General features: G+C 36.1%; 1 protein-coding gene across 14 annotated transcripts in view; it reads right to left on the bottom strand.

The window, feature by feature from the left end:
- ELAVL2 (ELAV like RNA binding protein 2) overlaps positions 1–13,503 on the bottom strand; it is a 151,731-nt gene that overhangs the window by 126,219 nt on the left and 12,009 nt on the right. For 10 of the 14 annotated variants that reach the window (XM_006908346.2, XM_025044290.1, XM_025044298.1 and 7 more), the window contains exon 1: positions 952–1,454. The exons of the other annotated variants lie outside the window; for them this stretch is intronic. The gene's annotated coding sequence lies outside the window, so the exon portion shown is untranslated. Of the gene's footprint in view, positions 1–951; positions 1,455–13,503 lie in introns of those variants that run through there. 14 annotated transcript variants of the gene reach the window in all.

Below are 13,503 nucleotides of genomic sequence, written 5' to 3'. Positions count from 1 at the left end.
GGCTACGAAGCTGAGCTGGTTCCTGGGGTGGCTGCGAAGCCTTGCAGCTGCGGAGGACTTCCCCCTCGCCCCGAAGGCTAAGTCAGCCGCGTAGGACCAAGGACAGGGCTTGGAATTTACTTCCCTGCGCCCACCACTGCGAGGCTCCCAGGCAGCCGCCACTCCACAGACACAGCTCCAAGGATCTTATTTACTCTTTTCTGAACAAAGGGAATCTCATATCCGGCACAGGCTTAAGAATTCGGCCCTAAATTGGCTATCTTCTTTTCAAACAGATTCACGGTTATTTGCGCCCGTGAATTAGAGCCCGCACACCTAGTAGCAATGACGAGTTTTGACAGCTTCTACTCACCCCAGCCCCAGCCAGTCCCAGCCCTCAGGCGGCATGTACTTTTTTTCAATCAACTACAACTCGCTGCCTGGTGCAGCATCTAAATTCCATCTGGCAATCTCATCTCCCCAACACATGTTATCTGGTTAATGCAATTAAGTCTGGGGTTTTCTCTGGTCTCATCAGTAAGTCCAGGCTTCTAATTCCTCTTAACTGCACTAAAGCCTCTCCAGTAGGTTGTTTTTCGAAAGTAGAGGCATGCATCCCCCGAAACCCAAGTTATCCCTCTCTTCCCACGAAATGAACTTCCAACCTCAATTCCGAAGCTCACTCAACATCTAGACTCCCGTCGTACCCCTCCTCTACCCTGGCCACATTTCCCACTTAAGTTTCTGCCACTGACATTTGCAAATATTCAGTACGTCAAGCATGCGTCCAACGTCTTTTAGTCTAGCTCTCTAGAATTTAAAAAAAAAAAAAAAAAAGCAGAGCCGTAGCTTTGAAATGAGACAAACATGTGCAATTAACTTCATATTCTATATTCCGCTCACTTACAGGTTTTCTGGTTTTGCCAGCACATCGCTGAAACTAATGATTAAAGAAACCAAACCGAAACTTACCTTTCTCCCTTAAGGTTTTTATGTATGTGTGTTTTTTAAAGTAACGGTGCAGTTCTCCCAATAAAGATGAGCAAGAAGCTGCTGGATAGTTCTCTTAAGACAGCACGAAACCTAAACTGTGCTCGGCTTAAAAGAAGCAAATAAAAAGAAATGCTTTCGACCCCAAAGTCCAACGCTAAAAGAAATGCCGAAAAAAAATATGAAAGGGGAGGGGAAACTTAAAAAAGAGTTTAGAAAGACGGAGAGACTACCCTCCGATTGCCGTTCAACTAAACAAAAACGGGCAAGAAAAACAAACGAAGGAACAAAGAAAAGAGACGAAAGAACGTTTTTTCAAAAAGACGATGTCTTTCTCCTTGTTGCTTTTTAGTAGGTCGCTACAGGGGTAAGCTGCTGCATCTCTAACTGAGAACAGAAATAAGGGGGGAGGACGTCTTAAAAAGGAGGTGGACTGGACCACAGATTTATAGCACTGTATCACCAACCCCTTCTCTGCCTCCGCACTGCCGTGTGTGCAGCTGCTCTGCCAGGCTCCTATCCCGGGCAGCACGCGCGGAAGTATACGCCGAGTCGCGCCACAACGTAACTTGCTCATCTCCCCACAATCCTGATTGGTCCAGACGTTTCCATTGAGGCGGCTCAGGCGAGGCCGCGTGACATGATTGGTTAGGAGCTTGTGTCACTCTCGAGAGCTCAATGGAGTCCCGTTTCAAGGTAAGTTGTGCGGGGAGGTACACACTTAACAGCGGCGGCGAAGGGAAATTCAAGAAGCAAAAAGAGATGGGGAGAGAGCAACGTGGGAGGTTGGAACTGTACTATCAGAGTTAGCGATATGGCACAATCTCCTTTCCTCTTAAATATTTCTGCTTCTGAAAGACTCTTTTCCTTTGCCATCACTGCCTCATCTATGGCACGTTTCTTTATAACATTAAATTCTGTCCGGTATGTATGAGTCGTTGAGAGCTCCCTCTCTTTGATCTGAGTGAAAGGGATGAAGGTACATCCATTACTTGCCGGCATGCTTTTTTCGATTTGTGTTCCAGTATTCAATATTAAACATTAGTCAATTTTATGTCTTTCTCTATTTTAATATATGCATATTGCAGCTCTCTTGTTTATTTTTTAAAGCATCTTGTTAGGATAAGAATGAAGTCAGAAATGCTTTCAAATAAAGCTGCACGGTTTAAATTAGCTTTCACTTCATATTAGAATAGAAACGTATAGGATAAACATCCTATCCAGGAAAAGAGGTACTGAGTTAAGGTCCTTCACTTTGAGGTCTATGATGACTCTCAAAATGAGCGACTGTATATAGAATTAGAACAAGGCACTGCTCTGCATTTGCTGGCAGTAGAGTTCTTGGATCACACATGTACTGCTGACAGTAAAGATATTCAAGCCTTTATCTGAGTTCTTTCTCTGAGGATTTAGGAAGTTTAACCAGAGAAGACCAAGTGCTTTCAACAGCGCTTTATAGATGAAGAGTACTTTATTAACAATATTTTAATAACATTCAGGAGGCTGGCAGACAGTTTTATTCATGATATCTATTTCTTCCTCCAAGTGAAAGTGTGGTCCTCTGAATCGACTTGATGTATAAGACAATATTCACTTGACTTAGGTTCTTTCCCAGCTTGAATTTCTTTTTAATCTTGAAGCATACCTTCAACTTCCTAGACAGTGCTTACATTTCTTACACATTGTAAAATATCATCTCCAGAAGCTCAAGCCTTTCTAAAAGGAATTCTTTTACCTGTTTATTTCCAACTAGTTGCTATCTTTGAGAATGCCAGAAAGAGGAGACACAGGTAAGAGATTGAAGGAGGATGGAGGGGAAAAGGACAGATAGTCACAAAGCAAAATAACTGGAAAGTGAGGGGAAAAGTAAATCAGTTTCTTGAGAATGTCCTTGAATGTTGATAAATGATTAATGGCAAAGAACAAGAAGACCTGTTTATCTCCCATATATCCTGTATGTCTGAGTTGTATTACTTTGCATGATAATAACTGGGAGTTGGGAAAGAAGGCCTGAATCTATATGTTACCTTATAATTAGCATTTATCATTATCATGCGCTAATCCCTGCCTCCATTTTTTATATAACATCAGGCCTGGGGTGGGGGGTCTAATTTCAACTTAAAACTTTTATCTAGACCTCATTGGAACTCATGGGAAGAAGAATGAAAAGCAGTTTGAAGAAACGGAGTCAATGGGCTGAGGGAAGGACAAATGAAGGGAAAAGCAAGACCCTACACCTCATCTAGAATAGATTAATCACTGTATGAATAAACAATTGGAAGATTGGGGTTGTTGTCATCCTCTTTTAACCCCTCTCTTCACTCCTTGCTCAATACAGAGAAATAACGTTTAAAGTAATAAATATAATTTGGGCGAAAGTATAGAACTGTTTAATCAGATATATATGAAGTGATTTGTCTTTTCTTCTTGTTAACATGCTCTTAAGTATTAACTTAATGGAATCAATTGCATGTGTTCATGCAATATTATCACTTTGAAGAAAATCTTTACCATTAACTTACAATTACATAAGTGTCTTCTAACTTATGTGGAAACTAATACTTAATTTTATTCTGTGGTACATGTTTGTATCCACAAGAAAGATTTCATAGATTATAGAGGTAAATTTTCTTAAAAGATTGAGGGAGGGTGGATATGGAAAGCTGAGTGTGGGGTGAATTTCTTTCTGTAGTTAAAGAAATTATATGGAATATAGTAAACTTGTCTTTTCAAATGCAAAATGCTAAATTCTGTGGATTTGGTGTATATGCTTTTTTCAGTTTGGGCAGAGGAGCAAATATTTTTCAAAATGTCATTTTCAATATGTTTTTCTCTCTGTAGGTAAAATGGAGTTAAATTAAGAAATTTAAAATGTCTTTTAAAATGAGTTACTTCTTCAATAAAGCAAATGTTTTTAAATTTAGAAACATTTAAGTGGATAGAGATGCCATATGTAACATGTGTTTTTTAAACTTTTAAAAATAAAAAATAAATACTGCCACTTTAAAACAAATGCTATCCGAATGTAGATTTCACTGTGAAATTCATGTTTTTGTAGCCTGAAAAATTAACATATTCTATTTTGCAATTAATAATGACTATATGTAAATATCACACACCACATTAAGCAACTGCAATCCCTCTTCATTCATAGTTGGGTAAAGAATTATCCACAGCATTATAACTTGCGTTAGAAAAGCATTTTAAAGGCATGAGTTATGATTGTCATATTAACTCTGATATATCTTCAAAGTCCTTGGCATTTTTTAAACTGCAGCAGAGAAGGGAGAGATCTAGGGAGTTCTCAAGATCTTGGAGAAAAAGTTTGATGTGGACAAAGTTGCAAAAAGAATGGTTCTCAAAGCCAAAAAGTAATGAATTCAATTGATTATTTTACTAATGTCTTTTTGTAAAGGAACAGTTACTCACAGGAATACTTCTCATAAACTATAGTGGACAATGTCTTTTAGGATAAACAACCACCTTACAATAGTTGAGTCTATAGTGATGATTTTAGCATTTTATGATACAGGCCACTGTAAACCACTTTTTAAAAGTGAATAAATCAGATAATCTAGTTAAATGAGTTTACAATGTTTGGATTAAGGCGATAGTTCCACACATTATACCCTGTCAGATGATTAAAAATATCATTCTGTGTGTTAGTTTGTTGGGCCGTTTGTTGGGGTCTGTGGTTCATACTGTTGGAAATGTGATAGTTTAATGCCTATATGATATTATATGGCTTAATGATTACGCTTTTATTTTTTAAAGAAGTATGTCAACTTCCCTTCTACAGTTTAAAAAAAAAAAAAACAGGGAAAAAAAGTTATATAGAAAATTGACACCAACGTGAGTTTAGAACGTGGCAACCGGGCAAGAGAAAGAAGCAGGGATTAGCACCATGGACAGAGACTAGCGGACCCTGAACAAAGGTTTGCAAAGTCTGATACTGTTTTGTCTCTTTCTGTGAGACGCGGCAACTGAAATTCTTCGGAACGTTCTATTCCACAGACTTTAAAGAGGCTGTCATACTCACTAGAAATACGTTTATTTTAAATTAGGCTGGCTTTTGCTAAGACCCGACCATCCTGACAAACCGCCAAGAGGGTTAGAGCCCCGACCGAACCCACTGCGCACCCTCCCACTGTCCTCTTTTCATACACTCCCTTGCCCTGGTGAACCTGCTTGTTATCAAAGTGGTCAGGCAAAATAAATGCAAATCCAGGTAGTCATCCAAAAGTCTGCTAAAGCTAGTCTAGAGTTTTTAATCCTTGAAATTCCCAGCGGGAATCGCAACAAAAACGCCTACCGCCCACTCTCACTCCCCTCCCCCAATTCTTCTCCCGGCTCCCACCACCTCCTGGCAAAGAGGCAAAGCCTTTTATCCGAAGGTGAGTGACCTTCGAGACTATTTTGCAAAGGACCTTTTATACTGCAAACACTTTCCATTAGGGTCAGTGCCAGGGGCGGCAGTGAGCAGGATCACACACATCCTTTACTTTCTCTTTACATTTTGTCCTTAAACTCCTGTTTGAGATAAAAGACTAAAAAGAGCAGACGCAGCGAGAATTCCCCCTAAATCCTGAGGTTACTGTTTACGCTTAAAGACATGTGAATTCTTTGTTGAATGTTTTTAAAAATTAAATGTAATCTAAATCTCTGCGGTAAATCTCTGCGACCAACCTAGGTTGTTCATTTCCACCATCACCCCCCCGCCCCTACCTTTTTTTCTTGGCAAAATCTGTGTGAGGTTCATTCTCCTTTAGGTGATTGGCCCGCAGATATTCAGGCTAAGATCTGTTGCACGTGCCGCAGAGTGTCTCAGAAAATTTATTTGCAGCTTCGGGTCAACGATCATATATGTAAACGTTCCTAAAAATGTCTTCAGATTTTTTCCCTCCCCTCTTTTGCTCAGTAGCAACTTTTAGCCAGATAAACTCAACGTCTTTCCTGAGCATGTAAAGCGAGATCTAGGTGACCAGACGAGGGTGAAGTAAGAAAAACTGGAGGTGAGAAAGGGCAGATCAGAGCTTTGTGTCCGTTTTTGTTGTTGTTGTTGTTGTTGTTGTTTTTATTTCCCAGGGATGTTAACAGCCTTCTCTAAGCTTCCTCCTGGAGCCCATACATCTCATGTAAAATTAATACAAGTAATTAAAAATAGCAGTTTCCAAAGTTAAAGGAAACCATCTGTCTCAGCTGGTGGCAATCAGTCATTTCGCTGGCCCCTTTACCGGGACCTGGGAAGAAACGGTTTTTCTGCTTCCGATGCTCAGAGGCTCTTTCTCACATGGAAGATTTATGTTTTCACGTGTGTGCGATGCACTTCTAATTTGAAATAATAAAGCCGGGCTGGGAGACCAGTCAATCAGAGCTATCAACTGCACTAGGCACGCAGCCCTGCCCCCAACTTCCCCCGGTCTCTAAACCCTTTTTCCCTCCTCCCCCGCTCCCTCACACATTCACTTTTCCCCCACGTGTGTTAAGATCAAACCCTTGCCCCATAGAGCAAGTGACCGCACCGGGGCACGGTGACAAAGGCGGAGTTTGTATCAGAAGAAGACTGAGGCCCGGGGAGACAGCGGCTAGAGAAACAGCTGTCTTATCAGCCCGCTGCAGAGATGGAGATGGCTCGAGAGGTCCTCAACAGATAATCACTTGAATAGGTTTGCAGTGCGCCAAACTTCACGCTTGATAAGGCCAACCCAATGTAGAGAGCAGCCCAGATCCTGCTCCATTCTGTTTTATCTGGGCTGTAAATTAAGAAATTGAAATTCAGGAGGCAGAGGCAGCAGTCTGCTGATAGACCGCTAAAGTAAACTGTCATTAAAATGCTTTCAGCAGGCAGAGAGGGGGCGCCTGGAATGGGATATTTTTTTTAATGGGGGGAGTGGAGCGTGAGAGAAAAAGCCCATCGGTTTTAAAAATTATTTGGGGAGGCGAAGCTGTGAGGAGTAGCAAAGGGACACACCACGTTTCCTAGTCATGATTCATAAACAATTTGAAAAGTATAAAGTTGTGTGAAAGTTTGGTATAATAGTCATTAAGGAACAATTTAAACCAATTTGATAGAAATTAGAATTCTGTATCAGAGCATGGGGCAGAGGAAGCTCTCTGACTATAAAGTATTATAAACTGATTCCGAATGGACTCTAAAGTTTTCCTTTTATTGTAAGAAAATCAGATCAACAAGATACAGAGAAATTACCATAAAAGGAGTTAACTTGACCTTTTTTTTTAGTTGAAGTTGTAGATCCCACCAGAGAGATTCATGGCGATTTTTAGAATAGCCTAAGTTGTTAACCACAGCAAAGAATCTGCTTAGCTTACAGCACATTTTATATCACACTCTTCTGTCTGCTTTTATGTATATGAGGCATAAAATTCTATGCATTATCTAAATGTTTCACAAAAAGTTTTAAATGCACAATGACCAGAATATAGCCAGTGACCTTGTCTTGATTCACTAATGACTTTGGACTGTACCCTGTTCTTTGTGTAGTTGAGTAGATTGTAAATTCACCAGTGTGCATTTATGAGAGTGTATGAGAGGATACATTGCATTTTCTACAGCAGCATTTATATTTTAAGTTTTAGCAACATTTCTAAAAAGATACCTTCAGCTGATAACACATAGTTAATGTAGCTTTAGAAAATCAGTCAGTTTTTACTTTGTTTAACCCCAAAATTTTGATCAATGTTAGAGTGCACTTAATTAACAATGGAAAAGCTGCTTGAATCACAGTGGGATGAGAATGAATTAAAAATGAATTTGTCGGGAAAAGTGAGGAGAAAAAAATTTAAGATGCTAGTATACATTTCGGTAGTTTTTAAACTATACAGCTATATTAAAAAACAATTATTTTAAACTTTGAAGTTGTCATCTGATTACACATAGGGAGGTAAATAAATATAAGTCATGAAATCTCAAACACATTTCTGTGGAATACTTTATGCAAAATTCCATCATATGATACGAAGATAATTTTATAAGAAATGTACACATATAGCTTCAGCTCCAAAACCTTGAAATTAAGACTCGTTTCCAATTTTATTGTATCAAAGCACAGGCTAGTGCCATACTGAGAGAGTATCGACAGGCATCTCTTGAGTCTTGGCTGTTACCTTATATTCTGTTACTGAAATTAGTGATTTTTTTTTTTTTTTAATTCAAGGGTATGTATGAATGAGTGCTGTATGTATTCTTTAATGAGAGAGAAATTTATGTTTATGTAAGTTAACTTTTCCCTTTTATAGCACCACTTGCAGTCATGTTTTCATATTGGTTTAAATAATGGCTACTATGCAGCATTTGAAGAAGTATTCTTTTAGTGAATTGCAATCTTTTAGGCATCATTATATTACTTTCAGAGAATCAGATAATAAGATATTTTTCTGCTCGTACAAATACTCAAACAAGTTTGAATTGCCAACTGTAATGAGTCTCTTAAGCTATGATTTTTATTTTTGTTTTTTCTTAAATAAATTGAAAATTTGCATACAATGAATAGTTTAAACTATTCTTTATCAAAACAAGTAAGACTTTTTAAAGATATTGAGAATTTGCATCAGGATTAAAAGATACACTCTCACTAAGTTTAAAATGAAAATTTTTTTTTTATAAATTTAAACATCTCAAAACTAAAAGATAATTTTAAAAATAAAAATTTGATTATTGAACAGAAAAATGTTTTAACATGAAATTATTATAAAAACTACTCCAGTCTAATTTTTGACACAAATAAATGATATATTTGATTGCTAAAGGCATACCAATTTATTACGGATGATGAAAAATGATAAATACAAAAATACAAAATTTATTTTTAAAAGGATTTTCCATTATTAATTCCTCTCTAGAAATGGGACAATAGATTTTTAAGGTAAACAGTCTATGATATATAAAGAACTTATATTTGGAAATATCTAAAAGTTGTAATATTTTTGTTTAAAACTAATTATAATGCTATTACCAAAAAAAAAAAAATCAGATTACTAATTGTGTCCTTCCAAATATGACATTTATCTTCAGGTGAAGGTCAAATGAGGGATATATAATCAGCTCCTATTTCTATTCATTCCTGATCTTGGACAAAAGATTAATTTCAGTTTGATTCAAGCATCTTTTGGGTGTCTATCATGTTCCAGAATAACATAATTAGAGAATAAATGCTTAAAAGAAATCATATTACTTTTTAGGAAATCCTAGTAAAAGGGAAAATTGGAAGGTTTGACTCAAACTGATGTGTTGTATAAAACATCTTCAATGTGTCTAGATTTTGTTATTGTTTACCTTTCTAAAGTTTTGTACAATATCTCTATACAAGTTTTTTAATAGTATAGCTTGTCAAAAATTAGTTCTTTAAATCAAAACTATAGTGTTACTCTACCAGGAGCTACAGTTTTGCAAATTGTTAGAGGAACTTTGGTTTTTACACATCCAGATTTGAACCTGGCTCCATCACTTTGGGGCCTTAGACAAGTTACTTTATCTAAGTTTTAATTTCGGATCTATAAAAGGGTGATAATAATGCTTAATTTAGGATCACTAGGAGGTTAAATGTAATCGTGAGTATAAAATAATCAAACTTCCTGGCATGGAGGAAGCAGTAGTTACACGGTAACTACAATTATGAGAACAAAAATGATGACTTAGCACATTTATTTGATGAAGCCTAATTAGATTTCTGCTTTCATATGCTATCTCTTAAATATTTTCATTTGCTCTTGTTAACATCCTGACAAATCTCATGATAAATATCTTCTCACATTTCTAATTGTAACCAAGTTCAAAAGGTCCCAAAAGGCATAAAATCTTCTGTCTGTTCTATTATGTGGCTTCAATATTTTTCCCAATACAATTTCATGATTCACCCATAAAAAGTTGTGAGTCTTCAAAAAGCAACTTGGTCTGAGATCCCGTTTGATTGATATAATAATAAAAACACCTTAGATTTTTATAGTATCTTTTATCACAAAATGCTCAATTCACTTTTACATATTTATCATTGTAACCCAGGAGATAAAGAGGACATAAATTAATTCTCATTTTCAGGGGCATAACAGAGGCATTAGGAATTTAGGTAACATTTCTAAGATTAATAGGATTAGAGAACAGGTTTCCTGAATGTCAGTTTTTCTGCAATATGTTCCCCTCTTTGGCATTAATTATGAACACTGTTACTTTAGTTAGGCTCAAATTTTTAGTCTTTGGCATTAAGTATAGGCTATAATTCAGTTAATTACTTGCTGAAATCAAGTTGAATCAAATATATACCATCAGTGTCTAATCAAATTAAAATATTTTGATTTTGTGCTGAGACACTTTTATTATTCAATTATACACACACACACACACACACACACACACACACACACACTATCCATTCTTCTTTACCATTCTGTGTTAACCCTAAGACAAGATTTTAAAAGTTATTATTTATGGCATTGGAAGAAATCAGTTTCAATCTCCTTATCACTTGCCTCTCCCCAAGCTCATTCTCTCTCTCCACATATATTTTTATAGGCTATTATATTTATTTCATTTACATAGGCTAATATTATTTTCTGCTCTAGTTTTCTCTTTCTTAGGCTGTTTGTACTCGAAAAATCTATCAAAATAAATACCCAAAGAAATATAGAGATAGACTGTATAAAAGGCACCAGAGAATACGCTTTTCATAATAGTTTTTTGTTTGTTTTGAATGAAACAAAATGGAGAGATAATGGCCACTTGACTTTGTAAAACATAGAATATCAAAAGAACACTAAAACTTGCTCATGGTATAAAGTTTTGCAATTCCCTCCTGGGCTTACTTTGCTATGGATTGATATAGATGCAGCTACAGATGTGAACTTTCAGTAAGTGAGTACGTTAGAAGGAAACAAAACTGATGAAAGAATGAACTTTAACTTTTGCATGTCTAAATTCATAGGTTACAATGAAAAACAGCCTTAATGTTTTTATTTGAAAATTCAATAGGCATCTCTCTCTGTATCCTAAATGTATTTTATAATTAGATAAGATTGACCCACCCAAAGTCAAGCCCAGTCTTGTGATGGCCAGACATCTATGAGGAAGTGTAACTAGCACCAAGAAGAAACACAGAGAATAGCCAGAGCTGTTCTTTATTTCCATTTCACACTAACATCTTTAACCCTTCATGTTGATGTGACAACATGGAAAATCTATTTCTCTGATTGAGTATATTTATGTGCATTTTAAGGCTGAGAGTACTGTTTAATAAAAATAATGTTCTGTTCCTTTGGTCACTGTCATTCTGGTATGAAAAATTAGGAAATATAGTTGTTTGAAATGTCAGTTTTTGTAAACATGAGTTGGAAGATGTAACATAAATGAATGGTGTTACAGACTGTTTAAGCTGTTTGAGTAACAAATAGACATTTCCTTGAATTATTTTGACACAATTTCCCATGAAATTTCTTTTTTTCTTGTGCTGATATTTCTAGATTCCTTGTGCAGACAATAAAAGAAAAGCCTTTCTTTTCTGTCAGTGCTCATTACTTAATTCATAGAGCACTGATGTTTTCTAGAATACTAATATTTCCTACATGTAAAATGAATACTAAAAGAGGCATGTATCCATATTAGTCATATCAAAAGTATACATGAAAATTTGAGCCTCTTCACAAGGTTTTTATAGAAGAGGAGAATATTTACATATATTGTGGTATTTTAGTCCTTGATTTTAAAAGATCTTTACATAAATATGCTTTATCGGTCTGTGTGTGTGTGTGTGTGTGTGTTAAGCACAAATAAAATGAGATTCAGAGGTGAAAATTTCAAAATTTTCGTGGAGAAGACCAAGCCAACTTTAGGAAAGGACTGGAAAGCAATAGAGTATTGGGTTGGTTAGGTATTGCGGAGTCACATCAGGGAGTGTTTTGAAAGCCAACAGAGAAAAGTACTGATATAAAACTACTGGATACAGGATACGTTCATTAACAAGTATAAATTTGGGCCATGACAAGCTGCAAGAGACTCAAAGATATAGGATTCGGAATCAAGATATAAAGAGGGTTAAGAAGATTTTCTCTAAAATGCTAAGACTCCTTGAAATGTGACAGCAAAGTCAGGGAATAAATAGAGATGGGGGGAACAGGTATAGGAACAGGGTTCACACTAATACTAATGAAAATGTTTTGTGGCCAAAAAGTGATAGGGATCTGAACAAGCAATACTTCTGAGCCAAAAAGCCCAAGAAAGCTGTGAGGAAGTAAAACCAGGAACCAGAGCCTATCAGGCTGCATTTTGCTTAGCTGTAGATGTCTTTGTCACCTTAGTGCCTAAGGAGTATGTGAGGGAACTTTAAAAACACTGCTAGGAAAGGACACACTGTGGCACTGAGCTAAGATTCCTAGGCTTTGAGAAAGGAGACATAGGTCTTAGTATTATTTCTCCTACAAACTAGTTGATTCCCTTCAGCAAGTTACTGACTGAACCTGTGATTCCCAGGAGAAGACTGGATTAGTAATAATAATGATAACAGGTAAGAAGTATTGAGTATGTATTGTGAACTAGGCAGCATTCTAATGCTTTATGTGCATTAAATAATTTAACTCTTGCAATAATTCTATCATTTTAAATATATGGAAACTGAAGAAGTTAAGTAATTTACCCAAGAACGCACAACTAGAAATAGGACTGGAATTTGACCCCAAGTAACCCATGTTTAGGGTCCAAATCCTAAACCACTTTTATCAGATGACTTCTAAGGTTCTTCTTAGATGTTAAAATTCAATAATTCTAAAGCAACGTAGCAAACATTAAAAATGACATAGACTTGCAAGAGAAATAAAACATAAAGAAAATATATATTACAATCAACATACACAAACTACTTTTTATAATGGAACTCACATAGTCCATGCTATCTATTGCTGACAAATAGAAGAGAGAAAAGTGATTATTAAATGATTTGTTTCTTTAAAATGATTTAGGTAAAGTGTAATAGGATTTTGAGAAATATAAGACATCCTAGGAGGTCCTAACCTCCATACAATATTTTGCAGTTTGAGAAAATTTATTTAGTTTTTGTAAATTTTAATTTTCAGAAGTCTATTCCATAACCATTTAGCAGTTACAAAATCATTCAAATGGATAGCACATAGTTGTATTTTAATGACATATAACTATTTTCATGAAATATTGTTGATAGTATTAAACATCATATAAAAGATGTTAACTAGAACATTAAGCAGTGGCTATTTTGAGGTAATGAGAGTTAGACTTTTAGTTACTTTTTTATGTTTTCTGCATTATCCACTTTGTAGAAATTCTGAGCATGCATTCCTTTTTTTATAAATCAGAAAAACAGGTAGTTTTGTGTTTTGGAGGGAAAAAACCAAAAACAAAAACTCCGTAGCTCAAGAGTTCAAGCTTCAGCCCTGTAGCCACCAGGTGAGAGCAAGTGGTAGGTACTAAGTGGTGAGTATCAGTGACCTTTTAAAAGACAACTTAAATTTAGAGAGAAGACAGATTAACAGCCCTGGAACTTAACTTAATAGTTTATA

This window comes from Pteropus alecto, unplaced genomic scaffold (assembly GCF_000325575.1).
Source record: "Pteropus alecto unplaced genomic scaffold, ASM32557v1 scaffold222, whole genome shotgun sequence".
Taxonomy (NCBI): domain Eukaryota; kingdom Metazoa; phylum Chordata; class Mammalia; order Chiroptera; family Pteropodidae; genus Pteropus; species Pteropus alecto.
This window is presented reverse-complemented; position numbering and strand designations above follow the sequence as displayed.